This window comes from Triticum dicoccoides, chromosome 6B, assembly GCF_002162155.2.
Source record: "Triticum dicoccoides isolate Atlit2015 ecotype Zavitan chromosome 6B, WEW_v2.0, whole genome shotgun sequence".
NCBI lineage: Eukaryota > Viridiplantae > Streptophyta > Magnoliopsida > Poales > Poaceae > Triticum > Triticum dicoccoides.
The window spans coordinates 674,083,817-674,100,931 of record NC_041391.1 but is presented as its reverse complement, the minus strand read 5'-3'; positions in this window follow the sequence as shown (position 1 = coordinate 674,100,931).

Here is a 17,115-nt window from a genome sequence, read left to right as displayed (position 1 = left end):
CTTGGCTCATTTTTTATACATCTCATTGACACTAATTGTTACCAGGAGGAGGCCGAAGCTAGCCGTGCAGGTGATGACAAGGTAATTGTTCTTTCCTCCGGCTCAGAGACTGTTCCAAAACAGAAAACTCACCAAGCAAACCGGAAAGTAAGGTTTTCTCATCCTTTTGCTTATTTGGACCCCAACTTTATTTTAAAGAAACAGCAACATGAAGCTCGTCGCACAACTCGGAACAGTGGAAGTGGGATCCTTTCCTCCGGCTTACCGAACACCCCCGCTCCTCGCAAGCGTCCTCCAGAGGTTACAACAGACTCTGATTTATCTTACCCCAGAGCCGGTCTTTATTGACAATCACTTAATCCTTCTGATTCAAATTATCAGGTGACATCTCATTCTTCTTCTGGCGACTCAACGGGAACTCATGTCCCGGCCTTTAAATCGGTGCCAGGGTAAGAACATTAATCCTTTACCTTCAATTATATACTCAACTGTTGTACTAACATGAACTTGTGTTTTATTTATAGGGCCATGCCAAAGCCCAGCAAGAAGGCAAAGATGACCAAGACTCTTGAAAACCCTTCTGAGCCGGAGCAGCAGTCAGTAGACGCCGCTCATCAAGCTCCTGAAGCCACAACTGATGAACCGCCACTGGTTCATCATAATGCTGATGATGAACAAATGGACATTGATGCAACTGTCACCCACTCACCAAACCCTGATAAGCCGCCAAGCCCTACCAAGCCTTCACAACCGAACACTGAAGAAGTTGTGGTCACTAGCGCTGGTTTTCAAGAGCTGGGGAATCCTGTTGCCCTGGCTAAACATTCTGCCAAGGAGTAGCTTGTTGAGAGGCGCAAGGTCAAATTCGACATGGCCAATTACTCACATCTGAGCATCAGTGAAATCTTCTCTGGCAATCTGAGTCAAGTAAACAGCAGTCGTGATCTGGAAATTGACATGGTCAAGCACATGCATCAGAAACATGAGGTATTAATTCTCGTTCTCATATGAGATATATTCCTTTAGCCTCCAAGTCTACTGAATATGATAGGATAGAATATACTGTACACTTGCTAGATAGCCATTTGCACTATGTCTCTAAGTCAAATCATGTAGCCCCAAGGGCCGGCTTAAACCAATAAGTTAAGTCGGTTCTTCACTTCATATACATCAAGTTAGCATCTGTAGCCCCCAAGGGCCGGCTTAAATTATTAAGTTAAGACGGGACTTATCAATCGATAAAAAAAATCTCTCTTAACCATCCTTGCCAACCCGGTAAACTTGGATAAATAATGAACCGGGGTCGCCTATCACTGCCTCATAAAACAAACTTTGCATCCATTAGCCCCCAAGTGCCAAGTGTTGTTGCTTACAAAGGGCTTGGGACTTATAAATATATGTAATTCCATAAAGAAACTTTCTGCACCCATTAGCCCCCAAGTGCCAAGTGCTGTTGCTTGCAAAGGGCTTGGGACTTATAAATATATATTGCGTTAGAACCCTTTTATATCTGTTTGGACTTGTTCTTTCAGGAAGCATCCAGTCAATTTCAATCTCAGCTGACTGACTTGAAGACCCGACTTGAAGCACAAGAAGCTGAGACCTGGAAAGCTGACTCCAAGTTCAAATTTAGCTTGGATGAAAATGAGAAGCTCAAAACTGACTTTAATTCTAAGAAAACCGCCTGGACTGAAGAAAAGGCCGCCTTGATCCGAAGGGCCGAGAAAGCTGAGGCCTCCTTGGAGGAAGTCAAGACCGAACTTACCAGCTTGAAACATCATATCAACCAGATGGCATTTGCCATTTTCGATAAGATCTGCTTATATCATAATGACTCTTTGCTCTTTGTGTTATAAATCGCCAAATGACTCAATCATAATATGTCATGCAGGTCCCAGAAGCAGCAATCTTGGGAAAGAAACGCTAATAAAGATCAAGGCGGTTTATACGTAAGTACAACAGTTGTATACTGGAGCTCAAGCACAATAGCCGTCATCTCCCCGAGTAAACACACACCAGCTCTTCTTAGCAACGTATTAAGCAGCATTTCCATCTTGCCAGCCAGGATTGAAGAAAACAAATGGTCGACTGTAAGAGCTGGTGCCCTTACAGCTTTAAGCCGGGCTAAGGCATGGCAGTCAGAACTAAACCCGACCGAACTAGCTACTGGCTGTCCCAGTCTTAAAGAGGACGGGTCTCCTTTTGACAAGAAAGGCTTTGATGCCTGTGTGAAAGTTGTGCATCCTCTGGCGAGTCTACTTGCTAAAGAAACTGATCTGTCCAAATATCAGGAGGCTTATACCTCAGAAAATCAGAAGATGCCCACGCTGGCTTATAAAGTTGCAGATCTTATCCCTCCAATCCGTAAGCATACTTTTGCGCCGGATATTGATCCGTCTGAGCTTATTGATGACGATGCTGAATTTCAAGCCTTGACTGGTATCGATTGGTCATCGTCTGACTTCCAAACGGTGGAGGAAGAAGAAGAACCGGCGCAGGATGACCCGGAAGCTTCAAACCGCCAAGGCCAGGAGAACTGATCCGCTGGGCGGTTCTTGATTTGCACCACTAGGAACTGTTAAAAAACAATTTATTCACTTGGGCTCGCGGAGCAATGTAATATGCTAGTTAAGTACTGATCTGCCGTGCTGTCATGCATGTTTTATTTGCATAACACTGCTGATCCGTCATTGAGAAATCTGTCCCTTATGCTTAATGGTATGATCAATTATGCAGATCTGGCTTGTCGTTTTTCCTGTATAAACAGACAACAAGTGTCCTGGCAGTTTACCCCAGGGCCGGTCGTAATACCCTATATAAAACCCACTGAGGACTAATTAGCCCATAATCAGGCCGGTTTATAAAAAACCTGATATAACAAATAAATATCATACCTATGATATTTGTTCATACCACCGACTTATCATAAGTCATGTGGTAAAGGAAATAGCATGTAGACAGAGGCGCAATACCCTGTTTCATACATTCACACTGCTGGCTTATAACGCAGCAAGGGTGTGATATCCCAAAACTTGAGCAAAAAGCTCTAAGCATATGCTCATTATATCCTAGCGACCTAAAGTCAAAAGCCAGGTCGGGTTAATAACACTCCGGACAAACATATACATGAACCGTAAGGCAACATGGCCATAATTGGTTTTTCAACCATGTATTATATGTGACAAGAGAAAAAACTCCAAAAAATGTTAAAAAAACAGAAAGCGGGGCTTTCATAGGCCGCCAAGCCTAAAACCCGAGTGCTTTCATGGGCCACACAGCCACTGAGTTAAACCTTAATTCAAAACCTTGTAAGTCGGGCCTCACAAGTTCACTGTCTTTATAAGAATAACTGTCAAGAGTATAGTGGGTCATTCCAGGATTACCTGGTCGGAGTGGCCAACTTACCAAGCAGGATAACCCAGAATTTTTGGTGAACACACCTAGGCGTCCAAGCCTAAAGGGTCATAGGTATGCTAGTGAGCCCCAAAGTTTTATTTCTGGTCTATAAACCGGAATCAGAGCTATGCTCCATGAGGAAGCCCCCAAGTATCTTTCAATCATGGCATATAAGCCGGATCAAGAGGGTAATCTTTAGCTATGCCCAGTGAGCAGGAAGCCCCCAAGTGATCATATGAAGTGACAATAAAGACTCATAATCTTGGAAATGAAACGACAGAGGCCCTGCATTGTCAGGGATGCCGGATTTATTATATTCATGATAATATATACATTGATAAGTATGTACATCTCAAGAGCCAGTGGCTCAGGTGTAGTAATGCCGAAGATGAGCAATATTCCACGGCCGGCGGGTCTCCTCCTCCGAAGTGCGTGAGTCCTTGTGGTCACGAACATTGATAAGATAGTATAATCCATTGTTCAGATTCTTGCTGACCACAAAGGGCCCTTCCCAAGGTGGGGATTGCTTGTGCATGTCAGTTTGATCATGGATGAGCCGAAGCACTAAGTCGCCTTCTTGAAAGGTTCTGGTTTTCACCTGGCGGCTGTGATAACGCCGTACATCTTGCTGGTAAATCACCGAACGAGCCGCCACAAGATCACGTTCCTCATGTAACTGGTCAATAGCATCCTGACATGCTTTCTCATTGTCAGCTTCAACATAAGCCGCCACCCAAGGCGAATCATGACGTATGTCACTGGGGAGAACCGCCTTAGCTCCATAAATCATGAAGAAAGGCATGTAACCCGTAGATCTGTTGGGGGTGGTATTGATACTCCATAGCATAGAGGGAAACTCTTCCACCCAACAACCCGGTGTTCTCTGCAATGGAACCATAAGCCGGGGCTTGATACCTCTCAAGATTTCTTGATTTGCTCATTCAACCTGACCATTAGACTGGGGATGAGCCACCGATGACACATCAAGCCGGATATGCTCTTGTTCACAAAATTCTTTCATTACTCTTTTAGACGGATTAGTACCATTATCAGTGATGATACTATGAGGATATCTGAAACGAAAGATCAGTTTTTTGATGAATTGAACCGCCATGGCTGCATCACATTTGCTGACTGGCTCGGCCTCAACCCACTCTGTAAACTTATCAACCGCCACCAAGAGGTGGGTCTTTTTATCCTTAGAACTTTTGAAAGGCCCAACCATATCCAACACCCAGACTGCAAACGGCCAAGTAATTGGAATCATCCTCAATTCTTGAGCCAGCACGTGAACTCGTCTTGAGAATTTCTGACAACCATCACATTTACTGACCAGATCTTCTGCATCAGCATGAGCCGTCAACCAATAAAACCCATGACGAAAAGCTTTAGCAATGAGAGACTTAGAGCCGGCATGATGACCACAATCTCCTTCATGAATCTCCTTTAAGATTTTGTGGCCCTCCTCAGGAGAAATGCATCGCTGAAACACCCCTGTAACACTACACCTGTGGAGCTCACTATTGACAATAGTCATTAACTTAGACCTCCGGTTATCTGCCTAGCCAGAGTTTCATCCTCAGGTAACTCGCCCCGGGTCATATAAGCCAAATATGGAACAGTCCAATCAGGGATGGCATGGAGAGCCGCCACCAACTGTGCCTCCGGGTCAGGAATGGCCAAGTCCTCCTCCGTAGGCATTTTAACTGATGGGTTATGTAATACATCAAGGAAAACATTAGGGGGACCGGCTTACGCTGAGACCCTAGCCATCTTAATGCATCATCTGCTTCATTTTTCCTGCGATCAATATGTTCCACTTGATAACCTTTGAAGTGACCAGCAATAATATCAACCTCCCGGCGATAAGCCGCCATGAGTGGATCTTTTGAATCCCACGTTCCTGACACTTGCTGAGCCATCAAATCTGAGTCGCCAAAACATCTCACCCGGCTTAGATTCATCTCTTTAGCCATCCGAAGACCATGGAGTAAGGCTTCATACTCAGCTTCATTGTTAGTACAAGGGAACATCAATCTTAAAATATAATAAAATTTATCACCTCGTGGGGAAGTTAATATAACTCCAACCCCCGAGCCTTCCAACTGCCTGGAAACATCGAAATGAATAGTCCAATATGTATGATCCAGCTTATCCTCAGGCATCTGCAACTCCGTCCAATCATTGATGAAGTCCACAAGTGCTTGAGATTTTATAGCCATCCGAGGCACATATTTTAAACCAAGGGGTCCCAGCTCAATTGCCCACTTAGCTACCCGACCTGTGGCTTCTCTGTTTTGAATAATATCCTCCCAAAGGAGCAGAGCTAACCACAGTGATGGGATGACCAAGAAAATATTGTTTCAATTTGCGACTGGCCATAAACACGTCGTAAAGCAGCTTCTGCCAATGTGGGTACCTCTATTTAGATTCAATGAGCACCTCACTGACATAATAAACTGGCCTTTGAACCGGATACTCCTTGCCCGATTCCTTGCTTTCAACCAAAATGGCTACACGGACCGCCCTGTTGTTTGCAGCCACATACAACATCAAGGGCTCCTTCTCAATGGGAGCTGCAAGAACTAGCAGCTCAGCCAGCTGTTTCTTAAGCGCCTCAAACGCCTCATTAGCAGCATCACTCCAAACGAAATCATTTGTTTTCTTCATCATCTGGTACAAAGGGGTAGCCTTCTCCCCCAGGCGGCTTATGAACCGGCTCAGAGCCGCAATACGATTCGCCAGACGCTGGACGTCGTTAATGCATGCCGGCTTAGCCAAAGAAGTGATAGCCTTGATCTTCTCCGGGTTAGCTTCAATGCCTCTCTTAGACACCAAGAAACCCAATAACTTGTGCGATGGCACATCAAAGACACACTTGGCCGGATTAAGCATCATCTTGTAGACTCGGAGATTGTCAAAGGTCTCCTTCAGATCATCTATCAAGGTTTCTTTCTTCCTTGACTTCACAACAATATCATCCAGATAAGCATGGACATTGCGCCCAATCTGGCCGTGGAGGCAATTCTGAACACACTGTTGGTAAGTGATGCGTCTCCAACGTATCTATAATGTTTGATTGCTCCATGCTACTTTATCTATTGTTTTGGACTATAATGGGCTTTATTTTCCACTTTTATATTATTTTTAGGACTAACCTATTAATCGGAGGCCCAGCCCAGAATTGTTGTTTTTTGCCTATTTCAGTGTTTCGAAGAAACGGAATATCAAACGGAGTCCAAACGGAATGAAACCTTCGGAAACGTGATCTTCTCACTGAACGTGATCCAGGAGACTTGGACCCTACTCCAAGAAGTGCCAGAGGCGGTCACGAGGGTGGGGGGCGCGCCCTCCCCCCCTGGGCGCGCCCCCCTGCCTCATGGGCCCCCTGACGCTCCACCGATGTACTCCTTCCTGTTGGAAATATGCCCTAGAGGCAATAATAAAAGCATTATTATTATATTTCCTTGTTCATGATAATTGTCTTTGTTCATGCTATAATTGTGTTATCCAGAAATCGTAATAGATGTGTGAATAACAGACACCAACCTATCCCTAGTGAGCCTCTAGTTGACTAGCTCGTTGATCAACAGATAGTCATGGTTTCCTGACTATGGACACTGGATGTCATTGATAACGAGATCACATCATTGGGAGAATGATGTGATGGACAAGACCCAATCCTAAACATAGCACAAGATCGTATAGTTCGTTTGCTAGAGTTTTTCCAATGTCAAAGTATCTTTTCCTTAGACCATGAGATCGTGTAACTCCCGGATACCGTAGGAGTGCTTTGGGTATGCCAAACGTCACAATGTAACTGGGTGACTATAAAGGTAGACTACGGGTATCTCCGAAAGTGTCTGTTGGGTGACATGGATCAAGACTGGGATTTGTCACTCCGTATGACGGAGAGGTATCACTGGGCCCACTCGGTAATGCATCATCATAATGAGCTCAGAGTGACCAAGTGTCTGGTCACGGGATCATGCATTACGGTACGAGTAAAGTGACTTGCCGGTAACGAGATTGAACGAGGTATTGGGATACCGACGATCGAATCTCGGGCAAGTAACATATCGATAGACAAAGGGAATAGCGTACGGGATTGATTAAATCCTCGACATCGTGGTTCATCCGATGAGATCATCGTGGAGCATGTGGGAGCCAACATGGGTATCCAGATCCCGCTGTTGGTTATTGACCGGAGAGTCGTCTCGGTCATGTCTGCTTGTCTCCCGAACCCGTAGGGTCTACACACTTAAGGTTCGGTGATGCTAGGGTTATGAAGATATGTATATGTAGAAACCCGAATGTTGTTCGGAGTCCCGGATGAGATCTCGGACGTCACGAGAAGTTCCGGAATGGTCCGGAGGTAAAGAATTATATATAGGAAGTGCTATTTCGGGCATCGGGACAAGTTTCGGGGTTATCGGTATTGTACCGGGACCACCAGAAGGGTCCCGGGGGTCCACCGGGTGGGGCCACCTGTCCCGGGGGGGCCACATGGGCTGTAGGAGGTGTGCCTTGGCCTAGATGGGCCAAGGGCACCAGCCCCTATAGGCCCATGCGCCTAGGGTTTCCCCCTAGGAGGAGTCCTAGTGGTGGAAGGCACCCCTAGGTGCCTTGGGGGGGAGGGAAACCTTCCCTTGGCCGCCGGCCATAGGAGATTGGATCTCCTAGGCTGCGCACCACCCCCCCTTGGCACCCCTATATATAGTGGGGGAGAGGAGGGACCTAATACACCAGCCCCTGGCGCCTCCATCTCCCCCCGTTACGTCTCTCCCTCGTAGTCTCGGCGAAGCCCTGCTGCTGTGATGCCCTGCATCCACCACCACGCCGTCGTGCTGCTGGATCTTCATCAACCTCTCCTTCCCCCTTGCTGGATCAAGAAGGAGGAGACGTCTCCCGTCCCGTACGTGTGTTGAACGCGGAGGTGCCGTCCGTTCGGCGCTGGTCATCGGTGATTTGGATCACGTCGAGTACGACTACATCATCACCGTTCTTTTGAACGCTTCCGCTCGCGATCTACAAAGGTATGTAGATGCATCCAATGACTCGTTGCTAGATAAACTCCTAGATGATCTTGGTGAAACGAGTAGGAAAATTTTTGTTTTCTGCAACGTTCCCCAACAGTGGCATCATGAGCTAGGTCTATGCGTAGTTCTTCTTGCGCGAGTAGAACACAATTTGTTGTGGGCGTAGATTTGTCAACTTTCTTGCCGTTACTAGTCCTTTCTTGCTTCAGCGGTATTGTGGGATGAAGCGGCCCGGACCAACCTTACACGTACGCTTACGTGAGACCGGTTCCACCGACTAACATGCACTAGGTGCATAAGGTGGCTGGCGGGTGTCTGTCTCTCCTACTTTAGTTGGAGCGGAATCGATGAACAGGGTCCTTATGAAGGGTAAATAGAAGTTGATAAATCACGTTGTGGCTTTAATGTAGGTAAGAAAACGTTCTTGCTAGAACCCTAATTCAGCCACGTAAAACTTGCAACAACAATTAGGGGACGTCTAACTTGTTTTTGCAGCAAGTGGTTTGTGATATGATATGGCCAAAGTTGTGATGGATGATGAATGATCTATATGTGATGTATGAGATGTTCATGCTATTGTAATAGGATTCACGACTTGCATGTCGATGAGTATGACAACCGGCAGGAGCCATAGGAGTTGTCTTTATTCTTTTATATGACCTGCGTGTCATCAAGAAACGCCATGTAAATTACTTTACTTTATTGCTAAACGCGTTAGCCATAGTAGTAGAAGTAATAGTTGGCGAGCAACTTCATGGAGACACGATGATGGAGATCATGATGATGGAGATCATGGTGTCAAGCCGGTGACAAGATGATCATGGAGCCCCAAGATGGAGATCAAAGGAGCTATGTGATATTGGCCATATCATGTCACGTTTATTATTTGATTGCATGTGATGTTTATCATGTTTTGCATCTTGTTTACTTAGAACGACGGTAGTAAATAAGGTGATCCCTCACACTAATTTCAAGAAGTGTTCCCCCTAACTGTGCACCGTTGCGACAGTTTGCTGTTTCAAAACACCACGTGATGATCGGGTGTTTTATTCAGACGTTCACATACAACGGGTGTAAGACAGATTTACACATGCAAACACTTAGGTTGACTTGACGAGCCTAGCATGTACAGACATGGCCTCGGAACACAGAAGACCGAAAGGTCGAGCATGAGTCGTATAGAAGATACGATCAACATGAAGATGTTCACCGATGTTGACTAGTCCGTCTCACGTGATGATCAGACACGGTCTAGTTTAACTCGGATCATGTAATACTTAGATGACTAGAGGGATGTCTAATCTAAGTGGGAGTTCACTAATAATTTGATTAGTTGAACTTAATTATCATGAACTTAGTTTAAAATCTTTGCAATATGTCTTGTAGATCAAATGGCCAACGTAGTCCTCAACTTCAACGCGTTCCTAGAGAAAACTAAGCTGAAAGACGATGGCAGCAACTATACGGACTGGGTCCGGAACCTGAGGATCATCCTCATAGCTGCCAAGAAAGATTATGTCCTACAAGCACCGCTTGGTGACGCACCCGTTCTCCCTGCAGAACAAGATGTTATGAACGCTTGGCAGGCACGTTTCGATGACTACTCCCTCGTTCAGTGCGGCATGCTTTACAGCCTAGAGCCGGGGCTCCAAAAGCGTTTTGAGAGACATGGAGCATATGAGATGTTCGAAGAGCTGAAAATGGTTTTCCAAGCTCATGCCCGGGTCGAGAGATATGAAGTCTCCGACAAATTCTTCAGCTGTAAGATGGAGGAAAACAGTTCTGTCAGTGAGCACATACTCACTATGTCTGGGTTGCATAACCGCTTGACTCAGCTGGGAGTTAATCTCCCGGATGATGCGGTCATTGACAGAATCCTCCAGTCGCTTCCACCAAGCTACAAGAGCTTTGTGATGAACTTCAATATGCAGGAGATGGAAAAGACCATTCCTGAAGTATTTGCTATGCTGAAATCAGCAGAGGTAGAAGTCAGGAAGGAACATCAAGTGTTGATGGTCAATAAAACCACTAAGTGCAAGAAAGGCAAGGGTAAAAAGAACTTCAAGAAGGACGGCAAGGAGGTTGCCGCACCCGGCAAGCAAGCTGCCGGGAAGAAGCCAAAGAATGGACCCAAGCCCGAGACTGAGTGCTTTTATTGCAAGGGAAGCGGTCACTGGAAGCGGAACTGCCCTAAGTACTTAGCGGATAAGAAGGCCGGCAAAACAAAAGGTATATGTGATATACATGTAATTGATGTGTACCTTACTAGTGCCCGTAGTGGCTCCTGGGTATTTGATACCGGTGCAGTTGCTCACATTTGTAACTCAAAGCAGGGGCTGCGGAATAAGCGGAAACTGGCAAAGGACGAGGTGACGATGCGCGTCGGGAATGGTTCCAAGGTCAATGTGATCGCCGTCGGCACGCTGCCTCTGCATCTCCCTTCGGGATTAGTTTTAAACCTTAATAATTGTTATTTAGTGCCAGCTTTGAGCATGAACATTGTATCGGGATCTCGTTTAATTCGAGATGGCTACTCTTTTAAATATGAGAATAATGGTTGTTCCATTTTTATGAGAGATATGTTTTATGGTCATGCTCCTATGGTGAATGGTTTATTCTTTATGAATCTCGAACGTGATGCTACACATGTTCATAATGTGAGTACCAAAAGAAGTAAGGTTGATAATGATAGTCCCACATACTTGTGGCACTGCCGCCTTGGTCACATAGGTGTCAAACGCATGAAGAAGCTCCATGCTGATGGACTTTTAGAGTCTCTTGATTATGAATCATTTGACACGTGCGAACCATGCCTTATGGGTAAAATGACCAAGACTCCGTTCTCAGGAACAATGGAGCGAGCAACCAACTTATTGGAAATCATACATACTGATGTGTGCGGTCCGATGAGTGTTGAGGCTCGCGGTGGCTATCGTTATGTTCTCACCCTCACTGATGATTTAAGTAGGTATGGGTATATCTGCTTAATGAAACACAAGTCTGAAACCTTTGAAAAGTTCAAGGAATTTCAGAGTGAGGTTGAAAATCAACGTGACAGGAAAATCAAGTTTCTACGATCAGATCGTGGAGGAGAATACTTGAGTCACGAGTTTGGGGCACACTTAAGAAAATGTGGAATAGTTTCACAACTCACGCCGCCTGGAACACCTCAGCGTAATGGTGTGTCCGAACGTCGTAATCGCACTCTGTTAGATATGGTGCGATCTATGATGTCTCTTACCGATTTACCGCTTTCTTTTTGGGGCTATGCTTTAGAGACTGCCGCATTCACTTTAAATAGGGCTCCGTCGAAATCCGTTGAGACGACACCGTATGAATTATGGTTTGGGAAGAAACCTAAGCTGTCGTTTCTAAAAGTTTGGGGATGCGATGCTTATGTCAAGAAACTTCAACCTGAAAAGCTCGAACCCAAATTGGAAAAATGCGTCTTCATAGGGTACCCAAAAGAAACTATTGGGTACACCTTCTACCTCAGATCCGAAGGCAAGATCTTTGTTGCCAAGAATGGGTCCTTTCTGGAGAAAGAGTTTCTCTCGAAAGAAGTAAGTGGGAGGAAAGTAGAGCTTGATGAAGTATTGCCTCTTGAACCGGAAAATGGCGCAACTCAAGAAAATGTTCCTGAGGTGCCAGCACCGACTAGAGAGGAAGTTAATGATAATGATCAAGATACTTCTGATCAAGCTCCTACTGAAATTCGAAGGTCCACAAGGGCACGTTCCGCACCAGAGTGGTACGGCAACCCTGTCTTGGAAATCATGTTGTTAGACAATGGTGAACCTTCGAACTATGAAGAAGCGATGGCGGGACCAGATTCCGACAAATGGCTAGAAGCCATGAAATCCGAGATAGGATCCATGTATGAGAACGAAGTATGGACTTTGACTGACTTGCCCGTTGAACGGCGAGCCATAGAAAATAAATGGATCTTTAAGAAGAAGACAGACGCGGATGGTAATGTGACCATCTATAAAGCTCGGCTTGTCGCTAAGGGTTATCGACAAGTTCAAGGGGTTGACTACGATGAGACTTTCTCACCGGTAGCGAAGCTGAAGTCCGTCCGAATCATGTTAGCAATTGCCGCATTCTATGATTACGAAATATGGCAAATGGACGTCAAAACGGCATTCCTTAATGGTTTCCTTAAGGAAGAATTGTATATGATGCAGCCAGAAGGTTTTGTCGATCCTAAGAATGCTGACAAAGTGTGCAAGCTCCAACGCTCGATTTATGGGCTGGTGCAAGCATCTCGGAGTTGGAACATTCGCTTTGATGAGATGATCAAAGCGTTTGGGTTTACACAGACTTATGGAGAAGCCTGCATTTACAATAAAGTGAGTGGGAGCTCTGTAGCATTTCTCATATTATATGTAGATGACATACTGTTGATGGGAAATGATATAGAACTCTTGGACAGCATCAAGGCCTACTTGAATAAAAGTTTTTCAATGAAGGACCTTGGAGAAGCTGCTTATATATTAGGCATCAAAATCTATAGAGATAGATCGAGACGCCTCATAGGTCTTTCACAAAGCACATACCTTGATAAGATATTGAAGAAGTTCAATATGGATCAATCCAAGAAGGGGTTCTTGCCTGTGTTACAAGGTATGAAATTGAGCTCAGCTCAATGTCCGACCACGGCAGAAGATATAGAAGAGATGAGCGTCATCCCCTATGCCTCAGCCATAGGTTCTATTATGTATGCCATGCTGTGTACCAGACCTGATGTTAACCTTGCCGTTAGTTTGGTAGGAAGGTACCAAAGTAATCCCGGCAAGGAACACTGGACAGCGGTCAAGAATATCCTGAAGTACCTGAAAAGGACTAAGGAAATGTTTCTCGTTTATGGAGGTGACGAAGAGCTCGTCGTAAAGGGTTACGTCGACGCTAGCTTCGACACAGATCTGGATGACTCTAAGTCACAAACCGGATACGTGTATATTTTGAATGGTGGGGCAGTAAGCTGGTGCAGTTGCAAGCAAAGCGTCGTGGCGGGATCAACATGTGAAGCGGAGTACATGGCAGCCTCGGAGGCAGCACATGAAGCAATATGGGTGAAGGAGTTCATCACCGACCTGGGAGTCATACCCAATGCGTCGGGGCCAATCAAGCTCTTCTGTGACAACACTGGAGCTATTGCACTTGCCAAGGAGCCCAGGTTTCACAAGAAGACAAGGCACATCAAGCGTCGCTTCAACTCCATTCGTGAAAATGTTCAAGATGGAGACATAGAGATTTGTAAAGTACATACGGACCTGAATATAGCAGATCCGTTGACTAAACCTCTCCCTAGAGCAAAACATGATCAACACCAGAATTCCATGGGTGTTCGATTCATCTAGATTATTGACTCTAGTGCAAGTGGGAGACTGTTGGAAATATGCCCTAGAGGCAATAATAAAAGCATTATTATTATATTTCCTTGTTCATGATAATTGTCTTTATTCATGCTATAATTGTGTTATCCGGAAATCGTAATACATGTGTGAATAACAGACACCAACCTGTCCCTAGTGAGCCTCTAGTTGACTAGCTCGTTGATCAACAGATAGTCATGGTTTCCTGACTATGGACACTGGATGTCATTGATAACGAGATCACATCATTGGGAGAATGATGTGATGGACAAGACCCAATCCTAAACATAGCACAAGATCGTATAGTTCGTTTGCTAGAGTTTTTCCAATGTCAAAGTATCTTTTCCTTAGACCATGAGATCGTGTAACTCCCGGATACCGTAGGAGTGCTTTGGGTATTGGGATACCGACGATCGAATCTCGGGCAAGTAACATATCGATAGACAAAGGGAATAGCGTACGGGATTGCTTAAATCCTCGACATCGTGGTTCATCCGATGAGATCATCGTCGAGCATGTGGGAGACAACATGGGTATCCAGATCCCGCTGTTGGTTATTGACCGGAGAGTCGTCTCGGTCATGTCTGCTTGTCTCCCGAACCCGTAGGGTCTACACACTTAAGGTTCGGTGACGCTAGGGTTATGAAGATATGTATATGCAGAAACCCGAATGTTGTTCGGAGTCCCGGATGAGATCCCGGACGTCACGAGAAGTTCCGGAATGGTCCGGAGGTAAAGAATTATATATAGGAAGTGCTATTTCGGGCATCGGGACAAGTTCCGGGGTTATCGGTATTGTACCGGGACCACCGGAAGGGTCCCGGGGGTCCACCGGGTGGGGCCACCTGTCCCGGGGGGCACATGGGCTGTAGGGGGTGCGCCTTGGCCTAGATGGGCCAAGGGCACCAGCCCCTATAGGCCCATGCGCCTAGGGTTTCCCCCTAGGAGGAGTCCTAGTGGTGGAAGGCACCCCTAGGTGCCTTGGGGGGGGGGGGAGGGAAACCTTCCCTTGGCCGCCGGCCATAGGAGATTGGATCTCCTAGGCTGCGCACCCCCCCCTTGGCACCCCTATATATAGTGGGGGAGAGGAGGGACCTAATACACCAGCCCCTGGCGCCTCCATCTCCCCCCGTTACGTCTCTACCTCGTAGTCTCGGCGAAGCCCTGCTGCTGTGACGCCCTGCATCCACCACCACGCCGTCGTGCTGCTGGATCTTCATCAACCTCTCCTTCCCCCTTGCTGGATCAAGAAGGAGGAGACGTCTCCCGTCCCGTACGTGTGTTGAACACGGAGGTGCCGTCCGTTCGGCGCTGGTCATCGGTGATTTGGATCACGTCGAGTACGACTACATCATCACCGTTCTTTTGAACGCTTCCGCTCGCGATCTACAAAGGTATGTGGATGCATCCAATGACTCGTTGCTAGATGAACTCCTAGATGATCTTGGTGAAACGAGTAGGAAAATTTTTGTTTTCTGCAACATTCCCCAACACTTCCTCCTATATATACCTACGTACCCCCAACAGATCGGGGACGGAGCCAAAAACCTAATTCCACCGCCGCAACTTTCTGTATCCGCGAGATCCCATCTTGGGGCCTGTTCCGGAGCTCTGCCGGAGGGGGCATCTACCACGGAGGGCTTCTACATCATCAGCATAGCCCCTCCGATGAAGTGTGAGTAGTTTACTTCAGACCTTCGGGTCCATAGTTAGTAGCTAGATGGCTTCTTCTCTCTGTTTGGATCTCAATACAATGTTCTCCCCCTCTCTCGTGGAGATCTATTCGATGTAATCTTCTTTTTGCGGTGTGTTTGTTGAGACCGATGAATTGTGGGTTTATGATCCAGCTTATCTGTCAGGACCCCGACTCAATGCCACATCGATCTAGCATGTAACACCTCATATCACTTTGCGGCCTCACGCACGGTATTCCCACTGGTGTCGCCTTACCTTTGCCCGGGACCGTTTGCGCCTTTTGGCACACGTATATGACAGTGTCGCTAGCATCCATATGATAAGGAGCCCGAGCTGACATGGCTAGTCGTAAACCTAAAGTGGCACAGACTTACAGGGACAGGCATCCATGACCCAGCATCGAACGTGTCGGTCATCAGCGAGTGAATCCAGGCTATAGCACTGAGCTAGCAGGACTCCGGTGAACCGGGCTGTAGCGGGCTAATAGGACTCCGGTATTCATCGCGTGACATTTCCCTGAAGGGACAGACACAGGAACGAAGAAGGACACATGCCGGCCAGCCTAAGTGTTCCGGAGCAGTAGCAAGCTACCATGGCTCAATGAAACACTAGGAGACATTTCCCCGTAAGAGAGGCTACTAAAGATAAACAACTAGATGGTCAGATCCCACACATACCAAGCATTTCAATAACATACACACAATATGCTCGATATGTGCAAATACAACATGGCATCACAACATGACTCTACGACTCAGTAATTTATTCAATAGGCTCCGAGGAGCGAGATATTACAAACATGGGTCTCATGACCCAACAATCAGAGCATACAAATCAAAGCACAAGTGGAAGCTATCATGTCTGGGTACAGACATCTATAACTGAAAAAGGCTGAGAAGCCTGACTATCTACCAGATCCTGCCGGGGCACAAGATCGTAGCTGAGGTAACAAGCTAAACGTCGAAGACCACGCGGAAATACTAGTGAGACTGAAGTCTCTCTGCAAAAACATAAAATAGGCAAACGTGAGTACAAATGTACCCAGCAAGACTTACATCAGAACTATCTACATATGCATCATTATCAACAAAGGGGATAGTGGGGTTTAACTACAGCAAGCCAGCTTTGACTCGGTGGCTAACCTAAACTATGACTGCAAGTAACTCTTTTGAGGTGGCGCACACGAGTCCACATATTCACCATATCAATACACCACTATGGATCCGCTCCCGTCTCCCTACGAGAACGCCATCCATAGCACTCACGCTTATCTTGCGTATTTTAGAGTATCCACTTTCACTTGTCTATGAACTGATATAAGCAACCCAGAAGTCCTTTTCCGCGGACACGGCTATTCGAATAGATGATGTTAACCCTGCAGGGGTGTACTTCTTCACACACGCTCTCACCACTTACCGCCGTTTACACGACATGTACTCGGCAACCTTCAAGCGGAAGCCCAACGTGGGTGTCGGCCACGGCCTACCTAACACTCGAGTCTCTAGTCCAGGTTTATCGCCTATTCGGGTTCCATCCATGAGGAGATCCGGCCGGAGTTTCGCTCACAGCCCCAAACGATGTGAACAGGGTTCCCGAGACACCAAACG